This window comes from Macrobrachium rosenbergii, chromosome 6, assembly GCF_040412425.1.
Source record: "Macrobrachium rosenbergii isolate ZJJX-2024 chromosome 6, ASM4041242v1, whole genome shotgun sequence".
NCBI classification, from domain to species: Eukaryota; Metazoa; Arthropoda; class Malacostraca; order Decapoda; family Palaemonidae; genus Macrobrachium; species Macrobrachium rosenbergii.
The window spans coordinates 30904012-30911511 of NC_089746.1; the positions used below are offsets into that span (position 1 = coordinate 30904012).

At 36.4% G+C, this 7500-nt stretch overlaps 1 protein-coding gene across 6 annotated transcripts in view; it reads right to left on the reverse strand.

The window, feature by feature from the left end:
• Positions 1–7500, reverse strand: part of LOC136839420 (voltage-dependent calcium channel subunit alpha-2/delta-1-like) — a 195360-nt gene that overhangs the window by 42364 nt on the left and 145496 nt on the right. The window lies entirely within an intron of this gene.

The window sequence follows — 7500 nt, forward strand, 5'->3', positions numbered from 1 at the left end:
TCGGTCAATGCAGGAGAGTCTGCAAAGGGGTTTTATTCTAGCTACACTCATGTCAGACATATAAGCACTTACATTCAAAGTTCAAACTACCTTTGGCACAGCAAATGGTGGCATTTCAGGTTTTGAATTATTCCTTAAATAAGCTTATCTATAAATTACAACAGAATTACAGACCCTCTCAGCTCCACGATGGTGTAAAATGGGGGAAAGAATGGGATCTTTCCTAGACAGTGACCCCCAGGGTTTTTAACCCGGTATTATCCACCTTTGCGGCGTGTTTAGTACAAGCCCGTTGGGGATGACCGTAAAAACTTAAACGAAAAACTGTAAATATCATAAAGATAATGACCCCCAGGAAATATTAGTCCTAGATAACGACCCCCGAACTTTGCTTAGGGTCACTGTCTAAGAAAGACCCAAAAAATGAATACTACAGAGAAAACAATACCTAAAAACATACTCCTAAAATGTAGTAAGACTGAGTCAGCTTTTAAGTTTTGACCAAAAGTAAACTTCAACATATAAGGCAATTAAGTTAAAAGACAATACGCTGTAATATGACAAAAATACTGTATTTGAAAATATTTGTACTAACCACAAAAAAAAATTTGATAACCCAAACAACATCATTTTTCGATTATTGCATATATATCTTAATTCAATCATACCTATAAAGTAATCTTACAAATTGTTTCCCTGTTAGAGAGCATTTTCTTTACCTACACTGTTCACACTGTTGGGCCGAGGGACAGACTCCCTGAAGACGTTGTGCAATTAGGACCTCAAAAGTTCAGGCGAAGATGCAATGCATTGCTACCCTCAAACAATTCACCTTGCACTTTAACCATTTATTTACATTTTTACCTAGTCATTTATTAATTCATTCAGTATCTCTTATTTTTCTAATAACTGAACTCTTCTTTCTGTATTAAATACAGTTTTCTGTAATTTCTTGCAAATGTGCACCATATTCTTTGGAAGCTTGAATGTTAAGTCAGTGGCCCCTGTGGGCTTGTTCCGCATGAGTAGGGTTATCTTCTGAATAATAATAATAACAACAACAACAACAACAACAACAATAATAATAATAATAATAATAATAATAATAATAATAATAATAATAATAATAATAATAAGAGGCCAATATACTAATGTAGATGGCTAGTCACCTAATTGATCTGAGTCACTCTCTGATCTCTCTCTCTCTCTCTCTCTCTCTCTCTCTCTCTCATCCACCTGGATTTAATTCTCCTATTCACCATCCTACTGGAAATAACTCCTCTGCTATTATACCGAGGTAAAGACAGACATTATTATCCTACGCAGATTCCACCATTCCGTCACCCCAACCTTTTCATCCTCTGTCCCGTTCCGTGACCTTCCCGTCCTTTTCCAAGCGAAGAGTAAAAGAGAATAAAGGAAAGGAAAAAGAGGATTCCGAGGAATGAAAAGAATTCTATTCCCCCAACTCCCAGTTTCAATATTTCTGGACAAAGCACAGGACTTCCCATTGCCGTCATACCCACAGGACAGGAAAAAATTATATTCCGTATCAACCCTAGACCTACAGTACTAGTATGGGAGATCTGTCCGTTAAAGTTGTCCTGTCCACTTTTTGGATACGTCATTCCCTGGAGGAGGTTAAAACAGTTGAGTTTTATGCGGTTAATTTGGAGACTTTCATCAGAAATGATAAAGATGTGGAAGAGTTTATAATCATCATGGAATCGGTATGAAATATGGGGATGATAAAGGTATATGACCTTTTCGAGAGAAATGTTTATGTTTCCAGAAAATGGTCATGTTTGTAACAAGAAATAAGAATAATCGTAAAAGCAAATAACGAGTGTACACACACACACACACACATACACATATATAGATAATGTATATACAAAATATATATGCATACGTACATACATACATACATATATAATTATATATATACATATATATACATATATATATTATAAATATATATATATATATATATATATAAATTTGTGGGCGTGTGTAATTTTTCACGGTACAACGTTTCCCCTTTGAAGGGGGTGCACGAAAGGCTTAATTACTCCCGGTTTCTCAGCAAACTCGGCGAATTTTCTTAACCCAGTCAGTTAAGAACTCGTTTACAAATGGATGGAGCGGTGGGCAGGGCCAGGATTGATCCATGGGCCTATCAAATATTTGTAGTGGGGAACCTCATCCTAACTACGTATAATATAAATATAAGTATATGTATATATATATATATATATATATATATATATATATATATATATATATATGGTGTGTGTGTATTTTACCGTTGAAATGCAAAATCCGCCATTTCGTGCAATGGTTGAAACTTGCGGGAATTGTGCGCTCTTGCACTCTGCATTGTTCTTTTATCTCACATTGGTGTGGGTTGGTGATTCAAAAAGCACTGGTGAACGCCGATAGGCTTGGTACGGTGGCGCAAGTCCTATGGGGTGTTAGATTTTGCTTCAGGCCCAAGCACAGCCTGAACAGCGTGGGCTGGTGCTGCAAGTTGAAGCGTAAGAGAGGTATGCAGCTGATAATGACAAGCACGTCACCTGTTTGCAATTTTTAAAGCACTCCGATAGGGAGAATTGATAATGTTAGACCCACGCTTGGATCTCAGTTCTTCAAGCTTTGAACAGAATGAAGATCAGCTGATAATTCTGCGCTGTTGTGGTGACGTGCAAGCAACCAACAAATCCCTGACTTCCCACCGGCACGTTATCATAGAACGTATCACAGACGGCTGACCGAATGTCCTTAAGGTCCTTCAGTTCTTGTTGAGCTGAATTATAAACTGAGACGCGTTGTTGCTCAGGAGGATTGCAGGAACGTCAATAATGTAACAATATTTCAAGTTACCAAAAGGAAACTTCAACTACTCTCTTTGACGTAAGAGGCTGAAGAATCAAGAGCTGGTTAAGCGCACTAGTAATAATCATAAACCACTTTAACGGAGCGTGTAGGATGATATGCAAACAAACCCGCCCAACTGGTTCACAAGGGTAGAGACTAAGCCCAAAAATGGGCCGAAAAGAATCCCAAGGCAAATCAGAGTTCTAGTTCAGCTCTGTACCTCACAACCATTGCGTTTTTGCTAAAATGTCTTTATTCAATTAGTCTAATGGCGGTAACTAGAGTCATCAGCATTGTCACGTAATGGGTGAAGATTTTAAGTAGTTCATAAAAAGTGAAACCGCCATTTAACATGCTGACTAAAGATTTCAGCCATCAAACGAGACGGCTGACTAGGATTTTCCTGCCGTAACACACACACATACATACATACATACAAAAAACGTACATACATTATATACATAAATACACACATACACAAATATATATATATATATATATATGTATATATATATATATATTTATATATATATGTGTGTGTGTGTGTGTGTGTTATGTTTTTTGTATGTATGTATGTATAGTATGTATATATATATAAAATATATATGTATATATATATATATATATATATATATATATATATATATATATATATATTTGTGTGTATGCGTGTGTGTGTATGTATGTACTTTTTTACTGTATGTATGTATGTATGTATGTATGTGTGTGTGTTACAGCCAAAATACCTAGTCAGCCGTCTCGTTTGACGGTTGAAATTTTTGGTGTGTGTGTTTGGGTAAACAAGCCCGAAATAATAAGTAAGAAGCTAGAAAGGGTTCTCTCTCTGCGAAGCCTTGGGATTCCGATTCTCTTTGCGGGGGAAACCAACTTCCTTAATGTCTCCTCTTGGTTCTTGCTACGGCACCTGGTGTCATCCAATTTCAGTCTTTATTTCTCGGCGGTTCTTTGTTTTTGCCGCTTTCACATTCGTTACGTAAATCATGCTCTGGCTATTGCTAGCTTGGCTATAATTAATTTTATCTGGAGGAAATTTTAAATTCAGCTTGTTCCTCTGTCGGTAAAGCGTACATTGATTTATTAGGATAATTATATGTATTGCTTATACACACAAGCAAGCATACACACACATATACAGTAGTATATATATGTATATATATGTATATATATATATATATATATATATATATATATATATATATATATATATATATATATATATATATATATATAGGTTTATATATATATATATATATATATATATATATATATATATATATATATATATATATAGAGAGAGAGAGAGAGAGAGAGAGAGAGAGAGAGAGAGAGAGAGAGAGAGAGAGAGAGAGGCCATTAATAAAATGTAATTAATAAGTGACTATATACACAATTATGCAGGGTACTTACTGTGCCAGTAGGTATTGAGAAAAACAAAACATCACTATAATGATATAATGATATACAAAAGTCGGAAGAGCAAAAATAAAAAAAGTAGTTTTTATATAAAAATCGAAGCTTCGAAAAACGAGAAATTTCACAAACAGAGAAACTTCATTTCCATTTCAGCAGCCAAAGAGGAAAGCAACAAAAAGCGGGTGGCGGAAAAATGGTTCATAATCAAATTAAGAAACTGACATTTTGCTAATGGGAATGATGTTAGACCACAACTGAACACAGCGGATGGATTACATATCTCTCTCATTACATATCTCTCTCCATAATGACAGAGAACACTGACAGACATACAAACACACAAACACACACACACACAACGTTCATCAGTTTAATAGCATTCAATCAGATGAGCTGTAATGGCAACTGCTGTACCTGCTATATTAACGGTGACAATAGTATCTGAAATCAACAATTTACAAGTAATAAATGCGCCGAAGTTTCTTCAGCACAATCGAGTTTTCTGTACAGCGTATAATGCTGTATGAAACTCTCAGCCAAGGCCCATGGAACTCTCCGCCGCTGCCCATGAAACTTTCAGCCACGGCCCGCTGGAGGCCTGTGTTGTTGGCACCTAAAGCAGTGCCAGACGCACGATCCTGGCTAACTTTAACCTTAAATAAAATAAAAAAAAAGTACTGGGGCCAGAGGGCTGCAACTTGGTATGTTCGAAGATTGGAGGGTGGATGATCAGCATACGAATTTGCAGCCCTCTAGCCTCAGTGGTTTTTAAGGTCTGAGGGCGGACAGGAAAAGTGCGGACGGACAGACAAACAGCCATCTCGATAGCTTTCTTTTAAAGAAAATTAAAAAGTTTACTTGTGCTGAAATAATTTCTCAATCTTAGGTTTTAACACCTGAATTATTTCTGATTTGTTGATATTCTCTACCTTTTGAGGAACCAAGTGAACAATTATACGAAGCAATTAACAGAACAATTTCCATATGAGACAGGTGTTGCGCCGCAAGTTCAAGTAAATGAATCAGTCAATAGAGCATGAGATTTTTCGCTGAATTACATCCTACCGATGAGCTGTAAATTAATTTCCTTTAAACTGTATAAACAGGCCAACACTGTACACCAAATTATATATAAAAAGAGTTGGAAAATGAACCATTCTCTCTCTCTCTCTCTCTCTCTCTCTCTCTCTCTCTCTCTCTCTCTCTCTCTCTCTCTCTACGAAATAGTAGCCACGGAAATGTACAAGCCAGCAGACTTTGTCCCTTTTGGGTTTACTGTTAATTCCCTAAAATGATTCTTTCAAACCCCACACATCCCCATTTAATTACAATTTCCATATTTGATTACTGTAACTGAAACAACGGTCAACTGGAAATAGCTCAACATTTTATTTTTCAACTGGGGAGTTTCCCCTCAGCCAACGAACATAATTCTTATGCAATTTGGAACTCATTTCTAGATCATTCTTGTACTTTCCTCATGACACTTCATGGCAATTAACAAAAGAAAAAATAAGGATAAAGTGAAACCACTCAAAGAAAACATTACCGAAAGAGGAACAAAATTTTAAGAATTTTTCCATAAAAAAAACAAATGGGAATTTCAAACTAGACGAATTCGCAGAAATAGGTCTCCTCTGAGTCCAGACTTTCCATTCCCAGGTGTGTTTACATACAGTCAGAATGTACTTTAGCTTGAGTAAAAAAAGCCAAAACCAAAAAAGCATTCTGAGTTAGAATGTAATATGAAAGGGACTGCATAAAAGTGCCCATACATTTGCGACGTCATTTGAGAACTTAGTGTCTGCTGGTGGGGTTTGAAGTACATCCTAGTAAGCAATGCAACTTAGGCACTGTGTGTGTTGCGGGGGGGTAGGGTAGACCCAAGCCCAACTAACTGGCAGTCCCTATCCGTGGTCACTCCCGAGCCCGGATAAGGAAGAACTGGAGTCAGGAGAGGCATCCGTCCGTCAAACACCTACTAAAATCAATTATGAAATGAGCCGCTCAAGATAGAGACACTAGAGATTTAAGCTGAGAAGAAGAAAAACACTGTAAGAATACGCTGCATTTACGAAAAATTAAAAGCAAAGACGCCACCACAAGTCAGCACTTTCATTAGGAACCATACAACCAGTGACCGGCAGGCAGTAAAAGAACAGTGTATTTGCATGAATGCTTTCATATTCAAGGGCACAAGAAAATTTATTGCGATTTAGAGCCATTTCACTTATCCTTACTAGAGGTTTAATATGCTAAAACGGTTGTCACGAAAAGACATGAGATAAATAATATTTTTACATTAATAAAACTATAGGTAATTATGATTTTCTGAACAATACCGCAACTTATTTAGAGATGACATGAATTTGTTTTTTCAGGGTAGATGAACATCAGGAAATTCAGATTCTCAATATGAACATTGTTATTGCAATTAAATCTTCTTCTTCTTCTATATACACATAAAAAAGGTAAACTGAAAAATGGAATATATATCTATGAAGTGCATAATTAAATAAATGTAGATAAACTGTAAAGATGTACGTAGAGTAGCATATACAAGATATATGAATTGGTATATAAATTCATGTATAGTGAGACAAATAAAGAAATAAGATAACATGGAAAACTTACAAGGTAAACTGGTGCTGCAAAAATCTATACTAAGATAATGAAGTTCGGAAGCAGACATTATAATCAGGCAAACAGACATGTTTTCTTTTTTTTTACACACTAAGTTGAGCATGTATTTTGGCATTAAAAAGATCAAAGGCAAAGCTTGAGTAGATACAGCCTGACCGGTGGCGTCATTTAATATAATGAATTCAAAGAAATTTCGACGCTTTTATAATAAAATAAGTAAAAAAATGCGCCGAAGTTTCTTCGGCCAGTCGAGTTTTCTGTACTGCGTATACCCGAGTTTGAGTCTCCGGCCAGCCAATGAAGAATTAGAGGAATTTATTTCTGGTGACAGAAATTCATCTCTCGGTATAATGTGGTTCGGATGGATTCCACAATAAGCTGTAGGTCCCGTTGGTTCTTGGCCACGTAAAATAAGTCTAATCCTTCGGGCCAGCCCTAGGAGAGCTGTTAATCAGCTCGGTGGCCTGGTTAAACTAAGGTATACTTAACTTTTTGTACAGCGTATAATGCTACATGAAACTCTCTGCCACGGGCCCATTAAACTCT